The following is a 17440-nucleotide window of genomic DNA, read 5'->3' as shown; positions in this document are numbered from 1 at the left end:
TACCATGATCCGCAAGGGCATTTAGGTAGCTTTGTGCAGATACTCTCTCAGGCTTTAACAGATCAATATTCAAGTCACCCATTATGCATAGGTTACCTTGGCTAAACCTTTGCTTACAAACGTCATGCAATGCTGTGATAAAATTAGCCACGTTTCCGGACGGTGGTCGGTATATGATAAGGAGATGACTGGAAATGTTGCTGTACGAAATTTCAAATCCCATTGCCTCTGCAGCGTTGATGGAGATGTTGATATTGGAAACCGATAATGAATCCTTGAAGAAAACAGCAATTCCTCCACCCTTACCCATTTGGCGGGTAAGGAAATGCTCCGTATAACCCGGAAGCTTGAACATGCAGGTAATATTGTCAGCAATATTTACCTCTGTGAAAGCAAATACGTCTACTACTTGGTAAAGGTCTTGTGCGATTACCAGAAATTGATTCCAATGTTTTCGAATGCTTCTAATGTTAATGTGAAGAATTGTAAGAGAACTCAAAGAAACTGGATGGAACGATTGGAAACAGACGTCAAAACTTGAAAAAGAAGCCATAGCAGTAATAGTGAATTTCCCTACGTCATTTTGTCAATGTCTGAAAGAGACGCGATTTTGATAACGGAAGCCCCCACTTCTTTTCTGGCGAAAACTTTGCCATTCTTGACCCAGACAAATTTGAAAGATTTTTCCTTTCCTCGGATTCTGAGAGACCCTGCCACATGCGCTCCACCCCATTCTTATTCTTCTAGTTATTTCCCTGTCGTGGTCCGGATCCGCGGTCATTACCTGCCCTAAGTAGACAGACGTATTAATACCCTTACGACTCCCAGCACCTCTCTAGCAACTGCGAACTGCTGTTCCCTTGCCAGACTGTTCAACATTACTTTGGTTTTCTGCATATTAATTTTTACACCCACCGTTCTGCTCTTCCTGTCTAACTCATTGACCATGCTTTGCAGTTCATCTCGTGAGTGACTTAGCTAGGCAATTTAATCAGTGTGTCGTAGATTACTAAGGTATCCTCCATTAACTCTTATCCCGAACGGTTCCCAATTCAGGCCTCGGAATACTTCCTGTAAACAGGCGTTGAATAGCATTGGCGAGATCGTGTCTGCCAGTCTGATACCCTTCATTATTGGAATTTTATTGATGACTTAAAGGAGGATTATGGAAGCTGTGCGTTCATTATAGACATCTTCCAATATTTGCACATAACACTCTTCTACACCCTGATTCCGCAATGCCTGCATGGCTGCTTAGGATTCCACTGAGTCAAATGCTTTCTGGTAATCAATGAAGGCCGTATATAGGGGTGGGTTATACTCTGCGAATTTCTCTGTCGCCTGATTGATAGCGTGAATTTGGTTTGTTGTGGAGTATCCTTGACGAATGCCTGCCTGATCGTCTGGTTGATTGAAGTCTAAGGTTGTCCTGACTCTATTAGCGATTAGCTTAGTAAATACCTTGTAGGCAACAGACATTAGGCTGATTGGTATGTGATTTTTCAAGTCCTTGGCGTCTCCTTTCTTATGCATTAAGGTAATATTAGCGTTCTTACAAGCTTCTGGCGCACTCCAGGTCATAAGGCATTGCGTAGTTTTTCTGGCACTATATCCTCTCCGTCCTCCAGCAGATCTGCTGTTACCTGATCCTCACCAGCTGCTTTCCCCCATTTCATTGCTCCTAAGGCTTTCTTTACTTCCTCTTTCTTTGCTGGGGGGATGATCCATTGCTGCGCGCTACTGTGTCTCTCAATAACGTTCTGATTACATTGGCAGGCACACGCAACTAATTCACGAGATGATGAGATACGCCGGCGCAGGCGGCAAGCAAGCCGCAGGATAGTCAAGGTGGATGGCATTAGAGCCGCTGGCTGCTACTGTAAGGGGACGCGAGCATTATGTTTTTTTAAAGCGTTGTAGTTTCTAACAAAATGCACACAAAGCATTTTTAACGAGTAAATAAAATTGTATTTCTAAATAGTCGTAAACTACAAATATGTAGTGAATTATTTTTCTCTTATTTCTGTTTGTCCGCGCACTTCATTCTGGCGCTTCAGATCCTCAGCCTTACGATGCCGCTTGGGCTTGGTTCTGGACTGCATTCGAGCTCCAGCTTCGCGACCTATATAATTTTACCTTGTATCCTCCGCCAAGAATTTTTTTTAACACGTTTTGTAGAAGCCTAATTATATGTAGTCAAAATTTGACCTTCAGCGTCTTCGCGGCGCGGCTTTCCCTCTCCTCTCGTCACTTCTTGCGCACTCAAAGGTAGGCGCTGTTCCGCCGGCTCCACCGCGGGAATTCTTCGGGCGGGGGGGGGGGGGGGGGGGGAGCTTCCTGACCCGCTGGAGTCACGCTACTGACTAGCCGCGGCTGTGATGAGGGCACAGACAATGTATGACACTGTGGAATGTAGTGCGACTATAAAATAGGCATGCGGGCACATTGAATAGCGTGCTTTTTTAAAGCGTGACTCTCGCGGGATCAGAAACATCGCTTCCGAAGTGGCGGCGCCCTTCGAAACAGTTCCTCTCGCCTCGGACTGAATTCGTCGCTGTTGCCGCCGTTCTCAGTACGTTCACTGTCCATGGGGCACCGGGCTTTCGCTTCGTCTCATCTCGCCTACAATAAACGCATGAGCGAAAGATTTGTCATATTTTTTTATTTAGATTGATGGTTCTGGCGCTTTCAGTCGTAAAGGGAATCGTCGATTTGCTGACGAAAATACTTCCCGTTCTAGACACCACATGGCGCCACTAGGCTGAGCTTATCGTTTCGTCTCCGTTTGCATGCGCTGAACTCAAAGTACGAATCTGACAAATGGCGTTTAGCTTGCGTTTAGCGTACGTAAGAGTGCATAGCTTATGCTACGTAGACTTCGTCGATTATACTCTCTTCTAGCCATATCTGTGTACTCCGGGAGCATGCGGCTAAGAGCGGAGGAACACGCTCAACGTGCTCTCCCGATTGGCTTAGCGGGTCTGTGCCTTTGATAGTGCTGCAAGTTATTTCTGGGTTGGAATATAAGCAATAACCATCTCTGCACAGAATTGTGTAGCAGCGTGCGACGAAGGAGGGCGCGAGCTTGAGAATCTCGCCGGAAAGGACTCGCCAGCCTTCGCGCGCGATTGTGGGTTCGCTGCAGCGTGCAAAAGCGTATTGTTTGGTTCGGGCTTCTATGGCGAGAGACTGTAGTGATTGAGCGAGTTTATGTACCCTCCTCAGAGCACGTTTTAGGGACTGTTTAAAGCCGGTGAGCCGTGCGGGGTGCACGAGCGTCGGTGGGACGGCTATAGCGAAGGAAGCGAGGTTAACAAACCGCATTTAACCATCTACAGGGAGTAACAAAACAGCGAGAAAAAGGGTCGGTTAGTCGGCACCTGCGGACTACGACGCACCAACGATGATTTGGACAACCTAAGAGGACGAACAAGGAAGAAAAACGAAACTTTGTTGGACGCCCACGTAGTGAGAAGCCAGCTTTCATCTTCTCAACCTTCTCCTCTTTTCATCTTTATCAAAATCGATTTATTTCTTGGCACTAGGCCCATTTTTTATTTTTAATTAGGTTTCCTTCATCACCCGCGATGCATTAGTGATGCAGTCGAGGTCTTGTTCTATCGACATCAGCCTATAATAACTGCGTAGCGTGAATATGAGTGTAAGCTGAGGTGTGAAAGCAAAGAATTTTTCAGATATGTTGTTTTTTCTTCTCGCAAAGTTGAACAGCCGGAGGTGTAACCGGCCTTGCCCAGGACTGCAGTGAAAGCCTGCAGTGGGTTTCGGTGGTGAGTTGTGGCGGGTTTCGAACCCACTACCTCGTGGAGGGTAGGTGGGCCGCAAGTCATATACTCCGTCTCACAACCTCTTTGCAGCACTGTGAAAGGTAAGGGCACCCTTAGTCAATCAGGATGCAGCGCACTACATAATTGTGTTGCTATGTGCCTGTCGCCCCCGTGATTTTGACAGGTGGCTCAACCTATGTGCAAAAAGTTGTACTACGATTTCATCATCATCATCGGCCCGACTACGACCACTGCAGGTCAAAGGCCTCTCCCACGTGTCCGCAAATAAGCCTGTCAGCTGCGACCATCGTAACCCCGAAAACTTAACCTCATCCGCCCGTGTAATTTTCTGCCGCCCCCCTGTTACGCTTGCCTTCTCTTGAAATCCACTCTGCTACCCTTAAGGACCAGCGGTTATCTTGCCTTCGCATTACATGCCCTGCCCATGCCCATTTCTTCCCCTTTATTTCGACTATAGGATGTCATTACACCGCGTTTGTTCCCTCACCCACCCTGCCTGCTTCCAGTCTATCAACGTTACACCTATAACTTTTCTTTCCATATCTCGCTCCGGTGTCCTTAACTAAGCTGAACCCTTTTCCTTAACCTCCACGTTTCTGTCCCATAGGTGAGTACTGGTGAGATACAGCCGTTGTATACTTTTCTATTTAGGGATCTTGGTAAACTGCGTTCATAATTCGAGAGAACCTAAACTTAAATTTGGATTGTCCATTTTAGTCAAGTGTCATCGACTTGAATTTCTCTAAAGCTTTTCATCATGTTTTTCATCACCTTTTAGCTGCACTCTCATGCATGAGCCTTCATCCTTTGATATTAGCATGAATTCACAGCTTCTTCTTGTACTGCTTGTCTTATGAAGCCCGGCATATCAAAATGCAGAATCGAACGTATAGCCGAAATGCACTAATATCAGCTATTCAATAAGAGTCTTTGTCTGTGTTTCCCAACTTTGTTGTCTTTTGAGTGCAGTATTCTGAAGAATGCACCAATCAACTCAGCTGCCCCCACTGTATTTACCTCCTTTCCCAAGTCTAGTGTTAACGGTGTGGAGAAATCTTAACAAGAAGCAACCTCACATACTCGAATCATGTCACGAAACTTGCTGCTGACACCACAAAGCCACTCAGGTTTATTAGGAGATACCTTGGTCTGTGTGCTTTTTCCATGCGCTGTTTGTGCACAAAAATCTAATTGATCCCAAACTGAAGTATTCTTTTTCTCTTTCAAATTTTCACCAAACCTACCTTACCAGTAGTCTAGAAACAGTTTGAAGCTATGCCGGCAGCTTCATGTGATCCAACTGCGACAAGCGGTGCAGCATAATATCTAATCAATAATCTCACTTGACCGCCAGGCATTAGTGCGTGAAAGAGAAATCGCCCATTTAGGTGTATTCCCTATACTCTACAATACTTCTCCTTCCTTTTGTTAACTTCTGCTGCCCTGCCTCAGAACGGGATGCCACCACCACTAATTCAAGAATTTTTTGTTGCGAAAGCAACACTACGCGAGTCGCCGAGCCATTTCGCGGAGCCGAGGAAAGGCCATATTGCGCATGCGCGAGGAGCAGGGACACCACACGGCGCACAGCTGGCGCGCCTCCGCTGTCGCTGCGCGGGTGACTCAGAGGTGCCGCCGCCGCGCTCGCCAGTTCCGCATGCGCAATAGCGGCGCATAGCTAGCGTGCCGGGGCCGCTGCCGCGCGCTCTCCATCGCCTCGCTCTCTCCTCGTTACTTTCGCAATCCTCCAGGTTTAACGAGAGCTAAACCAATGCCAATTTTTTTTCTGTTTCTTGTAGTGAGAGCTACCTCACCACATTTTCATTTCATGTGGTCCCTCAAAATTCAGGAAATGAGCAATATCTCACTTGGAACATTAACACTGGTTAGCTTTTCCTTTCGTTTGCTCCTATTGCTTTTGTTTTGCGCCACTGATGTATCAGTGGCATTTATGCCCCTTTTCTTAGTCTGTCGTCTGCGATGTATCAGCTGCACTACTCCTGCCACCCTTTTGATATCATATTGATATTTTCCATCTTACTAATACCCTACTAAAAATGATTGCGCTTCTTTGTATTTTGCTCCTTATGCCACATATCGGGCTTATTTGGAGGGATATAGGAGAGGCCTTTGTCCTGCAGGGGGGGTATTTATGTTGCTGATGATCACACTCAGTATATCATATGCTCGTAATTAAGCGAGAACCTCTGATTATTTTTCTCTTAGAGTGCGAATAGTATCAGTGGTTCTTAAGTTAGGTTCATTTTATTCCTTTGCTCGCGATACAGTGCTTACTATGTTAGCACTCTAATGCAAGCAATTAAAAAAACTTGTGAATCCTAATGTTGCCATTTGAATCTTTTCTGCAGAGTGCATCGCCAGGTTTTTCCAAGCTCCCACGCACCGGCAGTACATCAACAAGGCTGTTTCACGGGGCCCAGCTGCATTGGAAAGTGGGTGAAGAAGAGAAAGAGGAGCATGAACACAAAATAAAACTGGCTGCACGAGCTTCATCTTTTTCGACATTTTTTTTATCTCATTGTGACAGATGTAACATGGCCGCATTCACAGCATCCCAACATCATCAACGTACCGCCCTACCAGCAACCACCACCCCAGTGTAGCCAGCAACCACTGTGTTTTCCATTAGAGTAATCCACCAAGGTGTTGGATGCTGGCTTCCAATATTCCCATCATTGGCTTCTTTTCCAATAGGGGAATCACGTTAGCCCATTAGAGGGGCTCACATCTCTTCCTCGTCACAACGGATCAGCATGCTGATTTTTGTGTCCAAGTTAATTACAGCAGGAGGACCTTGGTCAACAACGTCGTCGATGATGTGGTCCAGTTTTCTCATCATAACTTCCTGTTTGAGAACATGATCGACATAGCTATTCCACTTGGTCAGCAGTCACTTGCATGATGTCTTGCGGTGAAACCCTTGACGTCGCTCCAAACAAGCTACGCCGACCAGCTACACAGCTCTGCGTAGCTGGACCAGCTACGCCGAGTATTTGACTTTGTGCAGAATGCTGAGAGTGGAACTGTCAGCAAGGTGTTTCTGGTATCATCTAGTGCGGCATCATCCCATGCTCAGCATGGTCACCCTGACCAGGAGGCAAGCAGTAAGCTCTCACGTCATCTTGAATCCCAACCTGCTACCAACCAAGCTACTTTTTGCCGAAAGGCAGAACCAGATAGCCAAACACGTTAAAATGGGAGACTTAGGGCAAATGCGAGCAAAATAAAATGAGCTTCGAAAATCTCGCTAGAGCACTGTCGGAAAGCTCAGTCAAGACAGAGCAGAACACCAAGATGAACTATATTCTTAATGAGCTCGAAGCTGAAGCAAGTGGCCACACTTCTGTAGACAACGAGAATGACTGAACTAAGGGCTAAGCTAGTCCAGCTGCAAGGCGAGAATTCTGCTCAGTGGGGCCGGCGGAAGCGTCTGGAAAGAGGCACTGGTGCGGGACAAGATTTTGCGAGCGTCCCTGTAGGAAAAGCAGGAATTCCAACAGTGCAAGACCCAGTCTTCCTCCACAAGTCCTGACCAAAATGCCCTTCAGGCCGAGCTAGAGCATCGTAGAAAGAAATTGCTTGACGTGAGGCATGTTCATAGCAAGATGTGGGAACTTCATCAAGAGAAAAACACGGAGTTTCCCCACACACCGCGGCGACAAGAGCCATGCAGAAGCTTGTGGCCTTGGAACTGAACGCCCGATGTTTCGCGGCCAGGAGTGTTAAATCTTTTTAATCGTCTTCGCTGCCAAACCAGCGAAGAAGACCACTGGGAGATAAGCCTGAATGAATTTTTATCCTGTTTAGATCTGCACAGCCCTCGCCAATCCCCCACCGTGGGTATGTGCCATCGCTTCAGAATCAACAACGACACGCGCTGAGACCTTGTGGACTCCATCTTGAGTTAGGGACACGCATTATAGCCTCCTTTTTTTTAACTGCCGTCCAAGAGTTCAGACTTCGGGTGCCTGCTTGTGACCCATCCTCAACAACCATGTGACGCTGCTGCATTTCACTGAGCCATACTCCCTTTCTTTGCCAAGTTAACCACGAGATACGGAATGTACCCCGCGTTTGCGTGGTTGTAAACGAGCTCCCGTTTCTTGCAGTAAAGCTTACCTGTATCATTTGTGTGAACATTCGTGTCAGGAGTGCATAACAAAGGGATGCCGCACGCTTCTGGCTAAAACTAGCGCTTAGCATTATTTATTTTATTTATTTGTGGCATACTGCAGGCCGTGAGGCCCAAGCAGGAGTGGATACAGAACAGAACACAAATTGAGCAATAATAGCAAAGTGCAAACAGAAAACGGGCAGCGCGAAATGACATGGAAGAGAAAAAGAAACTAACAAAACAGACTAACAATGGTCACTTATCAGGTCAAGAGACCGTACACACGAAGCTGGTAAGCTGTTCCAGTCACTGATGGTTTGCAGAAAGAAAGAGTGCTGAAATAAGTTAGTCTTTGCAAAGTACAGGGTCAGAGAGGGGGTGGTAGTGTCGGGTTTGTCTGGTGTTCTGTAGATTAAGATATGGCGAAGAATTAATTCCAAGTTTATGGTTAAATAAAAATAAGAATTTCAACCAAAGAAACTTGCGCTGGGACTGAAGGGTTGGTATGGAATTCGACTGCATTAATGCAGTGACAAAAGCAGTTCTATTGTATTGCAAAAACATGAATCGCACAGCTTTCCTTTGGATCCACTCAAGTGCTTTTATGTTAGTGAGAGTATACGAGTCCCATACAATGCACGCATATTCCAATTTAGTCCTTATAAGGGTTTCATATGCTAGTCTCTTAACCTGAAGTGGTGAATTTTTAGTTTATGGCGCAACAAGTAAAGTTTTCGTAAGGCAGACGAGCAATTGTTAGAAATGTGTGTTCCAGCTTAAGTTGTCTGTTAATGTAACACCAAGATATTTATATTCAGTTACTTCGGTAATTTCTCCTGACCCAGAAAAAAGGAGCGTTTAAATGGATTAAGTTTTCTTGTAACACGTAGTAGTCTTTTCAAAGTTAAGTTTCATGCCCCATCGATTACACCATGCGTGGATACTATTAACGGAAGTGTTTAGTATTGCCTGATCGTCAGCTGATCGGATCTCATTGAAAATAATACAGTCATCAGCATACATGCGAATCTGTACAGGTTCATCAACCACATCTACAATATCGTTACAATATATCAAAAACAACAGCGGCCCAAGCACACTGCCCTGAGGGACACCAGATGTGACCAGAAGAGCGCAAGAATCATCTCCATTAATAGTTATGTATTGTTTGCGTTGTATTAAGTACCTCGATACCCAAGCAATAATAAAATCTGGCAGCCCTATCAGTTGAAGTTTCTTAATTAATTTATTATAGGGTACTAGGTCGAAAGCCTTGCTGAAATCCAAGAAAATTAAGTCTACCTGGCCAGCCCTATCCACGACGGAAGCAAGGAAGTGAAATATGGTGACTGAGTAGTTGTAGAAAACCCTTTCTTGAAGCCGTGCTGGTGTTGCGACAGAATGTTATTTTCTTGATGAAATTTTGAAATGAGATTAGACACAATGTGCTCCATGAATTTACAAGAAGAGCATAATATAGATAAGGGGCGGTAGTTAGATAAAGAAAGTGGGTCACCCTTCTTTAGGACAGGCACCACACGTGCAGTCTTCCAATCGTCAGGTATGGACGCAGTACTAATGGAAGCTTGAAATATAACTACGAGGAACTTGCTTAGTGTTTCAGTGTAACGGCGAAGGAACGCGCCAGGTATACCATCAGGTCCCGGTGAAGATTTAACTTTCAGTCGGAGCAGCATGTTCAGTACTCCCTCATGCGAAATCAAATCAGTGACATTCGGAAAATGAGACTTGAATGTTCAAAAAGAAGGTTCAGCGGGCATGGAGGAAACGGTGTGAAAATATTGGTTAAAATCTTGTGCAATAATCTTGGGATTAGTGATTACTGCACCGTTATGAGATATTTGTTGCACATGCATTTTGCTTTCCTTCATAAAGTTCCAGAAGCCTTCAGTATCCTCAGAAATGAAGTTCGGGAGAGTAGTGTTAAAATAAAAAAAGAGACTGCACGCATAATGGCGTCGGAAAGAGCTGCGCGAGCTTCGCTGAAAGCATGAGATGCTGTTCTTTTCTTACGTAAGCGTTTGGCCTTCCGTTTTAAATGTATTATATGCCTGTTCATCCAAGGCGTATGTTTGGCCGTTTTCTTTATTTTGTCAGGAACAAAATTACTCAAATTAAAGTGGCATAAATTCTTAAATTTGTTCCAAAAAACAGCAGCAGCATCATCAGAGAAGTCAGCAAACTGAGAATCTGAGTAATCTAAAATGGCATCATCGTCAGCTCGCTCAATATCTCACTGTTTTAACAACTGCATCATTTTTTACAGATTTGGGAGCAAGTGCTGGGCAAACATACCATTTTATGATCAGATAAGCGGGAATCCACAGACACTTCATAATCATCAAAAGCGCGATGAAGAAAAACTAAATCAAGAATGGAACTAGACGAATTGCCTACACGTGTAGGCTTACTGACAATTTGAACAAGATTATTCTCAAACATGATATGAAATATAGTATTGGAATCAATTGCAGAGTCGGCACTGGAAAGCAAACGGTCCCAGTCAATGCATGGAAAGTTGAAGCCCCCAACAACTATCATCTTCTATTTGCTGTAGTGCGCCATATGATCCCTTAGTTTTATTAGAAGATCAGGTGTCGACTCTGGTGGTCTATATATTGCATACAATAAGAGGATATGCCCAAATAGCTTAATCTTAAAGCAAAAAAATTCTACGTCATCTAGGTCAGGAAGACGAACTGTTTCTATATCCGATTTTATTACTACAGCTACTCCATCACCCCTGGTGGGCCTGTCTTTACCCTAATCTTCGTCTCACAAGATGTTTGCAGCACTACGGAAAGCAGAGCTCTCTCGTCCAATCAGGGCTGCAGGAACGCAAAAAATAGTCCCAGGAATATTTTAGCTGTGTAGGACTATTAATCAAACAATAAGCACGGCAACTGAAAACAGTTTGAACTGGTAGATTTAGATTGTAGGGAGTGCTTCAAGCACTGGTAAAATGAGCAGACGAAGCCTGCATGGACACAGCTCTGCGGGGCCTGCTGCGAGGTAGTGATACATCGCCATTTTCCAACATGGCGGAGTCGGTTGTGTCGCCTGTGTGTCGTACACCGACAGTGCGCTGTTTTCCCTAGCAGGCGATCGCAGTTGGCGTCTTGAAGTGCTTCGCGTCGAGTGTGGGGTCAGTTCAAGTACGAATGCGTTTATCAAAAGCGCACCCAGGTGAGCGAATGAACTCTTTACCAGTGGACAACGCAGATGCTGAAGGCGGCCTGAGTGTTGTCCCCGAAGAAGCCGGCAGCGTTACAGTGATGGACAACGTGCCATATCATTCTGTGAAGCAGGATAAAGTGCAGCGGATGAGTAGCCTCAAAAAAGGACATACAGACTTGGCTGTCCTGTAAAGGTGTCGCGCGGAGCAGCGATGTGATGATGGCCGAGCTCATGAAGCCTGTCAACAACGTAAACACAGGCGGGGCCGATACCGTGTGGTTTGCATCGCCGAAGCTGCTGGCAGCGCCTCCTCGATTTTCACAATGCCAGCCACATCGCCCGCTTCGCAATGGGAGCCGTCGGTACACCTCACTTCAGTTAGTTGCCGCGGTGCGGCGCTAGCCAGATGGTAGCACTGCTTGCGTCATGCTTGCGTTTGGGCGCGCGGTGTTGATAGCGGTGTCCTACTCCTACTCCTGTCGTCTGTCAGATTCTTGGTTCTTACCCCTTCTTGTGTAGCTCTCGCTTCAACCGCGGCGCGGCGCTGTTATTGCGAAAGCAATACTACTTGCACTTTCACGTCTTTGCCGTGCCGCGGCGGTGACCACCATCCTTTGCCGTGCCACGGCGGTGAACACCATTGACCTTCATTTGACCTTGATTTACTACTTGCACTTTCACGCCTTTGCCGTGCCGCGGCGGTGACCACCATTGACCTTCATTTCACCTTGATTGCATTAGATTGGATTGGATTAGATTAAATTAGATTCGACTGGATCGGAGTGGATTGAATTGGATTGTATAACCGATGCATCACCACAAGTCTAACCACAAGCACCACCACCATGCCAGCTGAACCATGGCGTAGGTACGGATATTGCTTTCGCAATTACCGGGCTTAACCAAGCTAAGCCACAGCGAATTTTTTCTAACGACAATCGGCTGGAGGGAGCGGCAGCTTTGCTTGCCGTTTGCAGAGGTGGACTGCGGCGTTCGCTCCTCTTATCACTTGAGGACGGCAGCTGGAATACTTGATGCGCTGTTTGAGGTGTTTGCACCACTTATTGCTCTTCTTTGGCAGACGAGTAGAGTGTTATAAGTTATAAGGTTCGTTCATTTCGTGGCTCCATGGTTAACGAAAATTGTTTTGCGCGGGTAAATGATGTCCGCGACGCTGACGAGGCGTCTTCGCAGCAGCAGCAAAATGGCACTGGTTAATTATGTTCAGTACGGCTGCTGCTTTCAGTTTTTTGTGAAGTGTGGGAGATTTTATGCTCTTTGATGTGAAGCTGAAGAACTTCGCTGCACAGACGGTACAAAAGAAGGGGTCATTTACGTGCATTTATTCACATATATTTACAGCAATAGTATATACAATATACGCCGTGTATTTGCGAATGAAGTTCATTTTTCGCTTCTGAAAATAATCGTAGCTGCAGGCTGCCAAGGATAGAGAACACTCTTTATCTAGTTGTCGTAATTATGACCGCTTATTCTGACAAAAGTACAGCTACGACTTGAAAGCTATTGCTACCTGGTAGTTCCGAAAAATGCCTTCTCGGGAAGATTTACCATGCCTTCTTAATTTCATTCTCCCATTTTCCTTACAGAACATGATTGAATCCAAAGCCAAAATAGCATAATTTATTGCTAAATACGTTTACCATCTGATTTCATATTTTCACCAAGCAGTTTCAGTGCCTCTCTCGGTATGTTTCAGCGTTGTAGCTTAGCTAAAAGACCGACATGATTCGACCAAGCCACCACAGCCTTTCGTCGCAATGCCAACGCCGCTGCGCCGCACACTCTGTGACTCCTTTTGAAACCAGTGCTCCACGATGACCAGCGGCACGGCGAGCAGCGCAACGAAGAGCGCGCTCAATGACGCGTCCATACCTGACAGGCAGCATGATGATCAAGCGAGATGCAGAGCGCCGCCTCACGAAGAAAGAGAGAACATTTAAAAAATTGTTTTCGTCCACTTTCCATCGTTTGGCGCCACTGAGATGGTACTAAGTCTTTCCCTCACAGGAGCACAGCAGGCGTGAAGGCTAGCCGATGGGGGAGAGTAGGAAAGGAGGATAGGAGAGAGCCTTGGACGGTCGGATCGGGCGTACTCGGCAGGCATTGTAAAGATACAGGAGGCGCTGCTGCTGGCCATCTGGTTGTGCGCCTGCCACCCTACCACTGCCAGCTGAACCCGATAGAACTTGTTTGGAGCGATGCCAAGGGTTTTGTGGCCAGTCAAAACAAGACGTTTCAGCTCCAAGACGTGGCGCCTCAGGTTTAGTAAGGCATCATGCAAGTAACTGCTGAGAAATGGAAGAATTACGTGCAGTATGTTATCAGTTAGGAAGATGTGGCAAGGACCGGCAGTTGTCAACCTGGAGGACGACACAGCCAGCAGTGCTGAATGGAGTTGTGATGGGGGCGGCGCGCGCAAAAGTCGGGACCATTCAGTACGGTCGCAGTGAGAGTAACAAAAATTAGGACGACATCTTTTCTCATGAGACATGGCAGCCGCCGTAGTGGAGGGCTGCGGATTAATTTTGGCCGCTTGTGCGTTGACTTTCGCTCAGCGCATAGGCTTGTTTTGCATTTCACCACCATCGACATTCGGCTGCCCCGGCCTGCATTCGACCCAGCTTAATCGTGTAGTGACCACACTGGAATAAATAAGTTTATATACGCATGACAGGAACATTGAAAATAACTGTCACGTGACAACAAAGGAACTGATACGAACAGGTGGCGGCAAAAAAAAAAGAAAAAATGGGGCCAGTCTCTTTGGAACGAGCGCCCGCCTGTACACAAATAAAAACATGAAAGTATAAAAAGGCATCAAGCGCCACCTGCTAGAGGTAGGAAGAAGCTAACTACTAGTACGCCCGCTTTAACATGTATGGAGCCACCTGTCAGTAATTGGCGGGGCGATAGGCGCGTAGGAACACACTTATGCAGTGCGCGCCATTCTGATTGGACGGAAGAGCTGTACCTTTCGTAGTGCTGCAAACATCTTGTCAGACGGAGTATAGGGATGAGTTTTGCTCGCGAGCTGACAGAGGCATTTATCATCAGAAAAGGTAGCAACGAATGTTTGGCTTGTTTTATGGGGTTTAACGTCCCAAAGCGATTCAGGCTATGAGGGACGTCGTAGTGGAGGGCTGCGGATAATTTTGTCTACCTGGGGTTCTTTAACGTGCACCGACATCGCACAGCACACGTGCCTCTAGCATTTCGCCTCTTTCGAAATGCGACCCCCGCGGTAGGGATCGAACTTTTTAGTCCACGCGTGTCTTCTCCGTCCCGCGTCTGTTTACGAGCACCGTTTTTTTCGGCATTGTATGTTGGCCAACTATTCCAACCTCAACTAGACTGCTCCATGAGCTCAAACGGCAGCTCGCGTTCGCGTAGCGAGTTGTGCAGACCCAAACGGCAGCTTCTGCGTGCCGGCACTGTCAACGGTTTGCACGGAAACGAGAGCAACGAAAGTTATCCACTGCCATAAGGTTCCCGCGCAAGTTCAGAAATGAGTGGCGCCCTCTCGCGAACGCAAAAAAAAGCTGGCATAATCGCCGATTAGCTGCGGTCTCCCCTCCATCCTCCGACAAGGTTCGCCCCACCCATGTCTACGTCAAAATGACGCAGCGGCAAAGCGAGCTGGTTCCAAAGCGAACTGTTTCGTGGATATCGGCCCCAACCGGCCGAGCCTCTGCAGCACCGCTCATCGCGCACCAGTTTGGTCTTTTTTATCCTGAAGGGTTTACTGCGGGGCTTCCACTCGCCGCGTCCTTGACGGGGGGACGCAGTGAACCCCTGGTGTTGGTGCTTCGCCGAGCCCACTGGTGAAGTCTGGCAGCAAATTTGATAATGTGCAGCTTTCACAGCTTCCAAATGGTGGCATCCCTGCAGTGGACGAAGGCCAACCGGTGATGAGCTTGCTCGACGTAGCAGTCCTGGCACTGTTCGGATCTCCTCGACACCGACCTAGTACTGCGCATCCCGAGACCTCCCGCTAAACATCTCAACTGGAGTAGGCCCTCCAGTCAATGGCGTCGACCTATTTTCATAATGCCTTGGTTAGTCCCCCTTCGCAGGGGGCGGAATATGAGAGGGGATTAATGTCACGAAACTCAGTCGACACCATTGGCTGGATGTCCTGCTATGAGGGGTATACGCCGCTTCATTCTTGGGTGGTGTGCAATGGAGGCATTGGAGTGAAATTGACCGTTACCGTTATTTCACCCAGGTAGTGGTTTTCGAGGCGAAACAAAAGGCCCTGCGCGCCAAGCCTGCTGCGAATTTTTATGTCGATTTTGCTACCTTACGAGCAAAGGTGGCGGCTCCACTGGGAGCAAGCACAAAGGTCATTTATTTCCTAAGGGATTAAACCGATTTAAATGAAACTGCAGCATGGTGGTTCTTCGCTGTCACTGCAACAAGTTCAGAAAAAGCGTTACGTTTGCTCTGGACGCGGCTCCGCATGGCACAGTGAACAGTGGAAGCCCCACTGAAAGAAACTTGGGCGTGTGCTTGCCACCTGTGTCAATATCGGCGTTGGATACTGTCTATGATGATCTGCTACGAAAAAATGGGCGCCGGGTCACTTGACGGCAGAATTGAAAGCTAATGTGCGGAGAGCTGCGAGGAACTTTGGGCTTGAAGGTGTATTGCTAGGAAGAATCGTCAAAGGTGGTGAAATCCGTGTCCACTTCGACCAGCCAGAAAGCAAGCCAAGAATGTGCTTTGTCACCCAAACCCAGCCGTAATTTAGAATCAGCGTGGGGTAATTTCAGAGCACTACAAAACAGAGAGAAGCCGGGTAAATCTGTAATAAAGGCCTTCTTGCATAGCGTGCATGGATTTATTGCCACCATCTACTGTAGGATAAGAATTTCGAACCCCTTCCACAACCGCCAGTTGTCGCTACCAATGATATCAATGTTTCTGTTTGAAACACTCAAAGAGGTCCTGCCAGGTCCGACAGAGGAGATACAGGCGATGCATCACAACCAGCAGAAGAGCGATCCGTCCATGCTCTCCGATGCACTTGCGTTGCACGTCATGGAGTGTGTGCCTTTTTGTATGCATTGTAATGTATGGCTAATTGCGGTATGCATGAGGGTTGCCGACACTACTAGTGCAGAAAGTGTTTGTTTTCCTCCTTCGCACACCGCTCCCATGCGGCCGAAGAACGCAGGATTGTCAGTAGGCAGCTTCGGCGGGCAAAAAGCGCCGGTGAAATTTATGAAGGCGCAGATTTTTGTCTCGAAACGTGACTCATTTTTCAAACCGCGAGCATCCAGCACGAAGGGAAGTGGGCGCGCATAGTTTGGAGCAAACTTGCTGGGGATTCCCGCCTTCGTTGCGGCTCCGCACCTGACGACGCGCATTTAATTAATCACCGCCCCCAGAGGGACGACGCGCAGATCACATGAGCCAACGAATTTCGCCCTTCTCTTTTCCTTTTGCAGCTTCTGTGGAATTCGGAGAAGCTGGCAAAGTGCCGCAGCCCGTACTGTCGGTTGTTTTCCCAACAAACAAAACTTGAATGCACATCTTCATCCGATTTACTTCTCTTGTGAGTTGTACGTATATATATATATGATAATATCCATGTTTGCGCAGACGCGCCGGTGTCTATGCAGCAACGCTTCAAAGGGGTCGACTGTACCCAGAAAAGTCTTGTGCCGTCATCTCGGAATTCGGAGCTTTGCCCGTCAAAGCTTGGCTGCATGTGTCCACGCGTCTGTTTCGCTCTTACCAAGCAAGTTATCTCCTGGGGTTTTGAACTTCCATCACCTCTAACAATATGCGGCGGCCGCGATGAGCATGTAGCCACTGAGTTACCGTGGTGCTGTTCATGGCATCCAACCCTCCTAATTCCTCTCATCTACCACGAATACTTGACCTATACATGTCTGATTTCTTACGTCATCAGGTGCGCAGTCGATATTACTCGCTGAGTACTTCCCGTGTGTACTACATACAGTCTACAACAGTGCAAAGTATGTGACGCATGTCACTTAGCGCTACCCTCGATGGGGACGCTTACGGAGAACCTCAGAATGAGACTGCATACAGCACAGCAGATGTTGCAAAGGAAAACTATATGCGTCGCGTACTAAATATCTCGTTAAAATGCAGCTTTGGTCGGCCCCTGTTATGGTCGGCCGCTCACCATGGACTGCACGGGCGAGCCTTACCGGAGGAAGCCTTTGGTCCGGGACGACCGTTTTAACGTCTGCCGGGCCGCATGGATTCAATTGCTTTTTGTGCGTTTATGCGCACAAATAGAAAC

General features: G+C 47.1%; 1 pseudogene; it reads left to right on the top strand.

Annotated features, from left to right (window-relative positions):
• Positions 1–3655: 3655 nt before the first annotated feature.
• On the top strand, positions 3656–7928 carry LOC149356780 (coiled-coil domain-containing protein 102A-like; annotated as a pseudogene).
• Positions 7929–17440: the final 9512 nt, after the last annotated feature.

Source organism: Amblyomma mixtum, chromosome 3 (genome assembly GCF_055824585.1).
Source record: "Amblyomma mixtum isolate Tamu chromosome 3, ASM5582458v1, whole genome shotgun sequence".
NCBI classification, from domain to species: Eukaryota; Metazoa; Arthropoda; class Arachnida; order Ixodida; family Ixodidae; genus Amblyomma; species Amblyomma mixtum.
The sequence above is the reverse complement of the archived record's forward strand: the minus strand, read 5'-3'. Positions and strand labels throughout refer to the sequence as shown.